Source organism: Salarias fasciatus, unplaced genomic scaffold (assembly GCF_902148845.1).
Source record: "Salarias fasciatus unplaced genomic scaffold, fSalaFa1.1, whole genome shotgun sequence".
NCBI lineage: Eukaryota > Metazoa > Chordata > Actinopteri > Blenniiformes > Blenniidae > Salarias > Salarias fasciatus.
Window position 1 is genome coordinate 170901 of NW_021941380.1, and position 11026 is coordinate 181926.

General features: G+C 39.4%; 1 long non-coding RNA gene across 1 annotated transcript; it reads left to right on the forward strand.

Moving 5' to 3' along the window:
* Positions 1-1938: 1938 nt before the first annotated feature.
* Positions 1939-10357, forward strand: LOC115385348 (uncharacterized). The gene is made up of 4 exons (XR_003931118.1): positions 1939-1950; positions 5628-5631; positions 7589-7597; positions 10260-10357. It is a non-coding gene; the product is annotated as an uncharacterized LOC115385348 (long non-coding RNA).
* The last annotated feature ends 669 nt before the right edge of the window (positions 10358-11026 follow it).

The following is an 11026-nucleotide window of genomic DNA, read 5'->3' on the forward strand; positions in this document are numbered from 1 at the left end:
AGGCAGAATATTCGGGGGCTACTTTGCATTGACCATATACGAGAGAAAGTGGGCGTGTCCAGGGCGAGACATGAGGAGAATCTACTGGTGCAGCTTTTCAAACCGGCTGTGATTTACAAAGGGACGGGACGCCATATGTATGATATAGATGGGTGATATGTATGATTGCACGGCACAATTGGCAGATTGCTCCCATCACACAAATGAACCAGACACCTCTTTAACTGTTTTGTTGTTTTTGTACATCACTATTGTGTTGTCTGCAAACTTGAGGCGTGAGCGAGGCGAGCGAGGAGGAGCGGGGCCGTTAAAGCAGTTCGCTCAGAGAGAGAGAGAGGCTGCAGATAGGCGAAAAATAGGGAACTAGATACTATCAAAATTAATATTTTAGTGCAACCCAAATCAATTTAAATGTTGTAGTTTTTAATATTGAATTTAGGAATAGTCTTCCCTGGTAGAGGGAGACTGAAGCACTTTGTGTCCCGGGGCGGGTGGTCACCCCACTGCTGAGGTACACCACTGCAGCAGTATAAACATTAGCACTTGTTAGGACTAGCTGCTATGCTGCAGTTATATATATGTATATATATGTATATATACTACATATATATATATATATATATATATATATATATATATATATATATATATATATATATATATATATATATATATGTATATATATATGTATATATATATATATATAGTATATATATATATACACGCACACAAACACACACACACACACACACACACACACACACACACACATATATATATATATATATATATATATATATATATATATATATATATATATATATATATATATATATATGTATGTATATACTGTACATCTGGAAGGATACCCTTCCTCCAACATATAGTGTTACAAAGGTTATGCATAATTTTCATTTACAAAAATGTAGCTATAGCATTAAGGGGTCCACCAGAAAATGATATGTTACCGGTCCTTCTTAATTTGAGAGATGATAAGGAAATTAAAGGTCCGATGTTTGAAATATTTTTTCTTTTTTTAATATGTTGTTTATTTGGTCACAAAAATACACAAAACAATACGACACATCACAAGTAGGTGCCAAGCAAATTCAATTGAAATTGCTACATAATTTCACTTCTGCATCCATGTTTGACATTTACTTGTGTTATGTAATTTCAGAATAAAAATCCCAGCATACACCTTTCTCTCTGAATGTGCACAAACTGCAGGTGTGCATGAATGTAGGTTTTCTCTACAGATCTGCACTACATGCATGCATCAATGTTTGTGTGTTTACATTTGAACCTGCATCTCTCTCTGGTGGTCCCACCAATCGCTGTCGTATGTGTGTGGGTGTGTGTGTGTACATCCTTTTGTGACTGTCCTCAGTGAAAATTACTTTCCTTCGCTATGCTTGACATATCTCTCTTTTGCGTTCCCTCTCCTGTCTTTTGTGCCCCTTGATGTTTGTTCTGTCTTGATATTGTAGGTCTTATTTACATTCACAGTCAAACTGAATCACCCAGGAGTCCCACAGTCGTCCAGCGTGTTGCCTCGACAGAAACAAGCAATTCTTTGTGTGCGTGTGTGTGTGTGTGTATTTGTGTGTGTGTGGATGGGGCCTTTTTCTCACTCTTTGAAGTCTTGGCTCAGTTTGTCCTTGTATCTCTCTAGATAACAGTTTTTGCCTTTTTAATTTTTTTTCCTTGCTTATCATTGACTCAGTAAATCACACATTTAACCAGCCACGCAATAAAAACACTTAATGTTTCTCCAGACACCTAAAACTAATCACTTTTATATCATAGGCTAGAGAAGTAAGGCAGTTTAATTCAGTTACTTGAGTTTGTTTTTGTCAGCCTAAATAATAACTGCAACAATGTTGAAGGACTCCGGTTCCCCTATCTATTGATGTTTATTTATTAAGACGAATTAACAATGCACAAGGTGTCAGAGATCACCGAATGAGGAAGAAGTCAAACAAGGCCTTTCTTAGAGCTTTCTTAGAAGCACTAGAAAAAGGGCAGCAGCCAATATAGTTATACCATCCAGACAAGAATCCATGAAGTCCAAAAAGTCAACCAGGGAGAAGCCTGAAGAGCAGAAATCACAACAACACAACTGATGCTGAAACACAGATGAACTGGCAAACAAGACACACATGAAAATCCCAAAACCAGCAGGTAAAGACGAATACACCCTCAGGCATCAAGGCAGGAAACAGCAACAGACACGAGGAGGGAAGTCAAGGAGCCTAAAACAAGAGAAACCATGATAACAAGGAGAATCTCAATGAACAGGGTTCTTCAACAGACATCCCAGAAAACCACTTGATGATCTCAAATCCAATCAAATACTACATGGCAAATTAACTGGCATCTTGATGTGAATTATGCTCCCTCTAGAGATCTTTAATTGTATTGTAAAGCAGAATGTGGGTGATTTTAACTCAGAGGATCAATTGAAGCCAGTTTGATGAGAGATTGTTGTGGAACTGTCCTGTCATGTTCTTCCTGGTCAGCCAGCTTAGTCCGACCCCAATGGGATCACTGCTTTACTGTGATGGGATTGTTTGTATGTCTCTAGGACCATTATATAAATAAAGGTAGAGTCTAAGAAAAACAGGATCACTCGTACCTTTCTCCAGATTACATCTTTTAAATCACTTAAACATATGTATAATTCACATTCAGTGCATTTTTCTTGTCCTGTTTACATAAAATTAAAGTCTATTTAAAGTCATTTTCCATCAATATGCATCTAAAATTACAGCTGAAAAGCATCTGTTATCACATCTTCAGTTGATTTAAAAATGTGTTACTACAGACTGCATAATACACTAACTTCCAATAAAACAGTACAAAACTCAGGATCATTCATCAAACGTACCAAATAATTGATTTAATAGTTGTCAATTAACAATACTGTGTCTTCCTATGCTTAACAAAGTGCATTTTAGTTTCCCTAATCAGATGTGACAGGGTGTATTTACACACACTAATATGATGAAGATCAGTCTTAAATCGATACGATAACACCGTTTGCGGTTGCACATATTTAAGTGCACCGTACATTCAAAACTAAAAGATCCAGAAAGCGCCAACCACACTGAAGTCAGGCTCTGTAATTACGACGGTACCTGGTTCGGGTCCTGGGTGACCTCCCATCTCCAGACAGCCAGACTACTCTTCAGGAAGCAACCAGTGGAACTGATTCACCTGATTTATTTCAGGTATTACCCTCTGCTTTCTTCTGCTCTTCTTACCTTTCTGTATACTTTTCTTCTATTGAGAGGGTTGCCTTTTTCAGTCAAGATTTAGTGTTGCTGCCTTTTCCTGTTTGTTTTCTTTAAAAGTGTCTTTGGACTGTGATCATCAGACTGTAGTTTTCTTATTGGATAAGCGGTAAACTTAGTTTATGGCTCCATTATTACTGCTCTGGACTAATTAAGATGTGGATGAGTCACTTCAATGCATGGTATATTCCTGACGTCATAAAAAGAGTGTGCATGTAAGGAGCTGAGTCACTGATGAGTTGCACTGATAAATGATACAGTTATTAATAAAGCTGCATGTGTCAGGGATCAATTTTCAGATTCACTTCTGGAGAGACTGATTGGATGCAAACTTCCATTTTTACGAAGCAGCCATGCCTATAAATCGCCTGATGTCATTTTTGCAGCAGCGGAGATGAAAACATGCACAGGAGATGAAAACTGCTTCAAAATGAAGGAGAATAAAAATGACAGAAGTTGAAAGTAGGACAATTTTGAAAAAAAAAATAGATGGGCTCCTTTTGTTACTTTCTCACCGTCTCTCACCTTCTTTCTCCACCTGAGTGATTACGGCTGGCCGGAGTTTTCGATTGAGCACATCTCCGGCTTTCTTTCATGTCCACATTCCTCTCAAAACACTTTCTTAAAATCACCAGATCAAACCAGGGGCAGTGAGAGGTTTTTTTTTTTTCCAACAGGCACAAATGAGTGAACAAGAAAAAAAAAAAAAAAAACTGGACCAAATCATTTCCTCTCCAGTGCAAAGCCTGTTTTGGGTTCCCTATCAAAGAACAGACACTCGTGTGTGTGTGTGTGTGTGTGTGTGTGTGTGTGTGTGTGTGTGTTGCTTCAGCTCAGCATAGGCGGTGCCAGGGAGGGGCTTGGGGGTGCTTCAGCTACCCATGGGATTTTCAAAGCACCCCAGTAGCACCCCAAAAAAATTCCAATGATTTCAATTACATAAAAATTTTAATTTTTTATGTAATTTTATTTGCAGATGTGCAATACACATTCAAAGTAATTTTGAATAAGAAAATATAAAAACTATCAATAAAAAAAAGCCGAAATATGCTCGAGATGACGCACATAACCTTTGACCCAACTCTTCCGTTTTTGGCTAGTGAGGGATGTGTTGTCAGCTTGGTAGCTTGCGAGGTGAACGGTGCGGAGATGGATTACTTTGTTTTTCAAAAATGTCCACGGATGGACAAAAGAAATTCTGACGGTGGGGAAACAAGTCAGGCTTGCTCTGTTGATGAAAATCTAGAGATGCCAGGACCAGAACAGGACCAAAGACATGAGGAAGGGCAGCAAGCTGGCACTGTTGGCAATAAACTCGGACAGAACCCGAGCCTTGGACCATGAAAAGATCATAGATGCCTTTGCCCTAAACCACCACAACAGGATCATTGTTTTGTTATGAAGACATCAACAGGTAAGAATGAGTTTTTGTGGCGGTAGTGTTGATTAAAAGTATCATGAGAATATTGCATTTATTTTGAGTTCTTGTCTATATATGGGCTATGTATTCTGGATGTGATATAAGAAGGTCTGTTGATTTCTAAGCTGAGTGTTATTTAGAATTTGGTGGATTTTGTAACCACAGCTGTAGTGTGCATGCGTATAAATGCAGCACTTTGGTGGCGTTGCTGCATGGTGTTGCTTATTTCTTCAGTGTTGTATTAAAGGTATAGTGGGCGATTTTCTCAAAAGTCGAAGCCAAACGTCTGTTACTCGGTTTTTGAAAAACGCGCATGCACCAGACCATCCTACCTGCTCTACTGCTCCTCCCGAGGAAACGCCTATCAATGTCGGAAGTGTGCGAGCACGAGCTCATCTTCCCCGGGCGTGCACAGCTCTGTTTACAGTTTCTGCAATCGACCTTGCTCATAAAGCTTATTTTCCGAAACAGTTACAGTTTCATTATGTCAGACTCGCCATCGGTAAGTACTGGCTGAAACCGAAGCTCACGGGCTACATAAACACTCGGAATGCGCATGCGCAGATAACTGGAATGAGCACACTGGATGGCGTTACACAAGCATTTCTCCAGCGTGATTGACATGTTGGAGGACCAATAGTTGAGATTTGCATCCCGGAATTCATAGGCTAAGAACATCGTCCACTATACCTTTAAGGTAAGATTAGATGAATTTAGCATTTTAATTTAGAACCTTTTAAATCATGCTGAATGGGTGCTAAATATGTTTGTAGACTATTTTTGTGCGTCATGCTTGTTGATATGGCATTTAATGTCATTTCATCGTGAATTTAAAAGCACCATCAGCGGTTGGGTTAGCACCTCGTAGCACCTGCAAAAAAAAATAGCCTGGCGCTGCCACTGCAGCTCAGGTAAGTGTTTGGTAATGAGTATCCTTTTGTCCGGTATAGAAGTATTTTCTGAATCCACATATTAGATGGAAGAATAGCTCAGTCTTAATCACACAGCTGACCATTTTACCATTTCACTGTCCAATCTTTTTTCCTTGCTCCAATGTAAGACGGTGATCCCCAACCTTTGTTATCTGGACCACCACCGGCCGTAGACCCCCAATTCTCTCAAACTGTGATCTGCACTGTTCATGTGAAGATGATTAACTGAGGTGTAATGTTGTTGGAATTGTAGTTCTATATTCAAATTCTAGATTTGTCTTGATAGTTCAATGTGTGTGAATTCTGTCTGTCCGATCATTCTCTGTTTTTCTGTCAACCAACTGGAACAGTAACCGCAGTCTTATTATAGGTTCAGGTTCTATTCACAGTGGCAGCCTTAACCTCAGTCAGCTTACTTTGCAAGCATTGAAATCCTGACTTTTGCACACAAAAAAAAAAGCATGTGTCTTAACTTTCCAGATAAATAGTACATTGTCATTATTGGCCAGGCTTGTCCAAACATGCATTATTTGTTGAATGACTTTTATTCTCGTGACTGCCATGACCCTGTCCTGTATTCAGCCATCATTCAGGTCTTTGGAATAATTATGTGACCTCTATACTCACCTGTCAAGGTGTAAGACCATGTTTCCTGCAGGAACATCATTTGTCTGATAGAAGCAGGGCTTCACTTAAATCACGCTATTTTCTGTATTTATGAAAATAATTGTAAATTTATGTTATATAAAATCTGGAAGTCACCTGCTGTGTGACCAAATACATATTTATTTGTGTTGGCGTGTGTGTGAATGTGTGTCTGATGAAAATTAGCTTTTCTATCGCAACCTGATCTATATCCGTCTTAAAAGAATAAAATGAAATCTGATCTTAAAATAATAGTAAATGTAACAATAGAACTGCAACATCTGCACAGGCTTTCGATTGTTTTGCATGCATGTGTGGCGACATATTTTGCAGTCAGGACAACATTGTGCTGAAACATGAGCAGAATTCCTCTCCAGACAGGTGATGTTTCAGCACGAGGAAACAATGTAATTGCGATAAGTTGGACTGCAACAAATAACTATCACAAAAGCTATACTATGATAAGTTTGCAAAAAATTTTAACTTTCAGCGTGTTTTGCTGTCAGATTGTCACAACAATATTCTCTGTGTGCATAATGTGTGGTTTCATTACAAAAAGCCAACTGGTGGACTGGCATGCCAGACCTTTCCATGAAAACAGTCATTTTCAAAATGTTGTGGTGTAAGCACAATACTTTTCTGAAACGAAAGGGCTAAAATGATGTGTTTAAACTTGAAATGTTGTATAACCAGAGGCTGAAGCTGCAATGTCTGAGTGATGAATCCACTGAAGTGAAGACTTTGCAATTGTTATGATAGAGAAATGAGACGGCGTACTGGCTGCTGATATCCTTTACTGTCATTAAGAGAAGTTGAGAATAAGTTCAAATCCTCCCCATTGTTGCAGTAAAACAATAGAAGTAAATAAATGTCCAAATGGTCACAACCATAGTACACTACATTGGTATCACAGTAGAGAAAGGGTTCTGTCGAGGAGGCATATCGAGTATAAATTAATCCCAGAGACAGTACACACACTTTGACAGTATTTCTGCAGTGTCTCTTTACAGGTATTTTTATGAATTTGAACACAAAGTAGACAATAGTATTGAGAAATGAACATAAATTTAACACAATCACCAGAATAAATACACCCTGAACCAATCTTTAATAAAAACAGCTCAGAGTGGGACTGCACATAAAAATCATTAAGGGAAAATGATCAGCATGTCAAGAAACTTGTCCCAACTTAATTTAACTTTCTTTATGTGACCTTTAGGTAAGGGTGACAGACTGACACACAATCCACTCAAAATGTATCAAAAGATATATTGTAAAATCTTACTTGCCTGAAGAGAAGAAATGTGAAAACACCTAGTTACACGGGGAAGAATCACAAATAACCAACAAAAAGAGAAAGCTACAGAGATGTCTGGATGGATTATGTAGTCCAGTGAGCGATGTGGCAGTCTAAAGAGAAGGAGAGGTCTGAATGGAGCACAGGAGGAAGAAGTGGATCCTGAGGGGGGGAAAGAAAGATCACATTACACAATTAAAGACGACTAAACCAAAGATGAAGGTTCAATCATAAAACCTCTACAGAAAAATTAATGGGGACAAATTCATGTAATGCTAGTGATTTTTGAAGGGTGTTAAAGGCAGAGGGAGCTGAGTACATGTTCTGGGGATAAAGGCAGATGGGAAATGAAAAGGTCTCAAACTGTATATTGGATTTGATATTAAAGTGGGGTAAATATTAGGGATGTGCGAGTACCGATACCAGGTATCGGTATCGGGCCGATACTGGCCTTATTTCAAGGTATCGGGTACTCGTGAAGGCTACCGATACCAGCCGCCGATACTCACGGCAAGAAAACCCCACGCGTAGTAAGCCCTCCTCACCAGCAGTTGGCGGTAGTGCAACCGAATGGGATGCAAGCTGCCGACAAACATGAAAGAGGAAGAAGCTCCCCTCTGGGAGTTGCTGACAGGCGCAGGGCTACACTGCAGCGGGCTGACTTCTCCATGAGTCTCATCCAGAGCAGAGACAACAGGAATGAATCCAGAACGGCTGCTCGTCTCACCAGAACCGCCGGTGTGGAAATTCTGTTATATAAGTGAAAACGAGCCGAGCTTTGCAGAATGCTAACTCTGCAATGCTAAAATTGCTAAAGGAGGTGCGCGATGTTGTTCATTTACCACTAGTAATTTGTTTAAACACCTCAGGGCGAAGCTTGTGGACGAGAGTCTGACGCTGTTGTGCTGGAAAAAAGAAAACTCCGGCAGCAACTCGACGGCAAACTCTGCAGAAGACCGAGAAACTGAAGAGCAGAGATCCGAAAGCAGCACAAATAACACGAGCAACTCTTTAATCTCAGGGGTTTTTCTATCTTTGACCTTAGTTCATAAAAAAATCATTCAAATTAGTACATTTAAAAACCTTAGTTTATGTAAAGTGTAAAACTCAGAGAAATTGTTTTATCTTGCACTTAATTTCATTTAAATAAGTGCAAACTCAGTTGTTTGTTTTATTTTTCAGACTATTATTTTGGACTTAAACATAGTGGCTGGGCTGCCTTTTTATTGGAAATAAAATTCATTTTCAAAAATAATCTCATTGCATTATTTTAAATTTTATGTGTATAAAGTATCGGTATGCAAGTATCGGTATCGGTGAGTACTGAAGATGAAGTACTCGTACTTGGTATCGGTCTGAAAAAAAGTGGTATCGCACATCCCTAGTAAATATAGAAGTGTGATGGAAACAGCCAATAAAACAGAACAAAATAAAATCCCCATCTTTTGATATGAACTGTCATCAAAACCTCAAGTATTTCTGCATTTTTTTCAAAAAACAAGTTCTCAGGAAACAAGTCAAACACACCTGTGTATTGGTTAGAGAAATGCACCACTACCAGATTTTTTTGTGATTTTTTTTTTCCTTACTCTTTATGCCGATGATTGTGTCATATTGCATTGCTTTCTCATAAATCAAATCTGTTTTGGACACTGAATTTCAAAAGAAGAATGATCTGTCAGGGATATCAACCAGATGTGCATTTTGGTGCACCACTCATGCGGAGAAAAGCTACTCAACTGTCTGCCTCCTACTGTTTTGAATAATTTCTGTGTTTGACTTCAAAGAGGACTTGGACATTTTTCATTTACAAATGTAGAAAACCCACAGCTGCTGCTATCAACAACAAGGGTGTAAAACACATCAAACCCACTTGTTCAGTGCAGGAAAATTCAGGTCTGTGGACCGTAAGAGGTGGGGGGGGGGGGGGGGGGGGGGGGGGGGGGGGGGGATGCGGGAATGAGGTGAGGAGTTTTCCATTCAAAATTGCCTCAAGTAAATGGAAAAAAGGGCTTGATCCAGTTTTGAGAAATTTGATATGATGCTAAAAATGAAAGAAATGCATCAGCTTAACATTAACACTCCCCCATCTGTTGTCACGACAGTGTGTGTGAGTGAATATTGAGCGCATTAAACTATCCCTTTAACTTACTTCAAGACTCTTAGATCATGTTGTGACTGCAGTTCTCAAGCAGTTCTTTTTTATTTCTTTTTTTTTACAGTTCAGTTCAAATCAATGAAAACTTCAAAATCCAAACATTAAAAACAGAATGGAAATTTGCATTGAGCAGATTATTTCTTCATTATAATAATTGTCATGTCTTTGGATCAAATACATTGATAAATTTACAAGCTTTATTGATTTAGTTAAAAGTTTTAAGTATGTTTTTTGTTAGTGCATAAGTGTACCAGAATTTGTGTTATGTGTTAAGTAGCTATGGTAAAAGTGTACAGAGTGAGACATCTTCACCATACAGGATCACGTTTGTGTTTCTGCTGCAGAGTGAGTGCTCCTCTGTATAGACAATCTTTGTTGCAAAAAAAAACGGCTGAAACCGAAGCAGGAAACTTCTCATTTTAAAGTTGCTCTAATGCGCTTGTGTCTTGGGAAAGCGATCGTCTTTTTACCACATGTTTATACACCTGCGTGTGTACATTTTTACATGAAGCTTCATAAAGCAAGAAAAGCAAGCCTTGTGTACGAAGCCTTCATTATTGGTTCGCTGGCTGTCTAGCAACATAGAGACACGTGTCGCGAGGACAGCACAGTAAAAAGACGAGCAGAGACATTTGAAGCAAGAAAATGTCTTCTCAGCGGATTCAAGCAACACAGATCAGCGTTCAGCAGCCATGAGTACACGTTCAGGAAGGATCTATTTGAAAGACTATGAGCTGCACAAGGAAGCAGACCCACAGCAACAACCAGATGTGGACGTGGAGCATCTGGATGCCACAGACCCGTCGCTGGACACATGCCAACCACCACCATCCGACACCAGGTCCAGGACTACCAGCAGGCGGTCCTACGCATCGTCATCGGGATCTTCAGCTACAAAGGCCTACGCCAGGGCACAAGCGGCCAAAGCTCAACTAGCCTTCGCTGAAAGGGAAGCAAGTATGATGAATCAAAAAGCTGAATTGGAGGCTAATATGATGAAACAAAAGGCCAACCTAGATGCAAGTCTTCATGTTTTAAAATGTCAAAAAGCAGTGGCAGCAGCTGAAGCAGAAGCTGCAGCCTATGAAGAACTAATGAGTCAGAGCGGGGAGAAAAGCATAGAGCCCCCATTTGAAGCTGATCCTCTTGATAAGTCAGGGCTCATTAGTGAATATGTTGCTCAACAATGCAAGCTAGCCTTTTCACAAGCCTCAAACAGGTCACAACAATTCCCTGAAATAAGAGACAGTGTAGGAGAAGTAAAAGACACCAACCAGT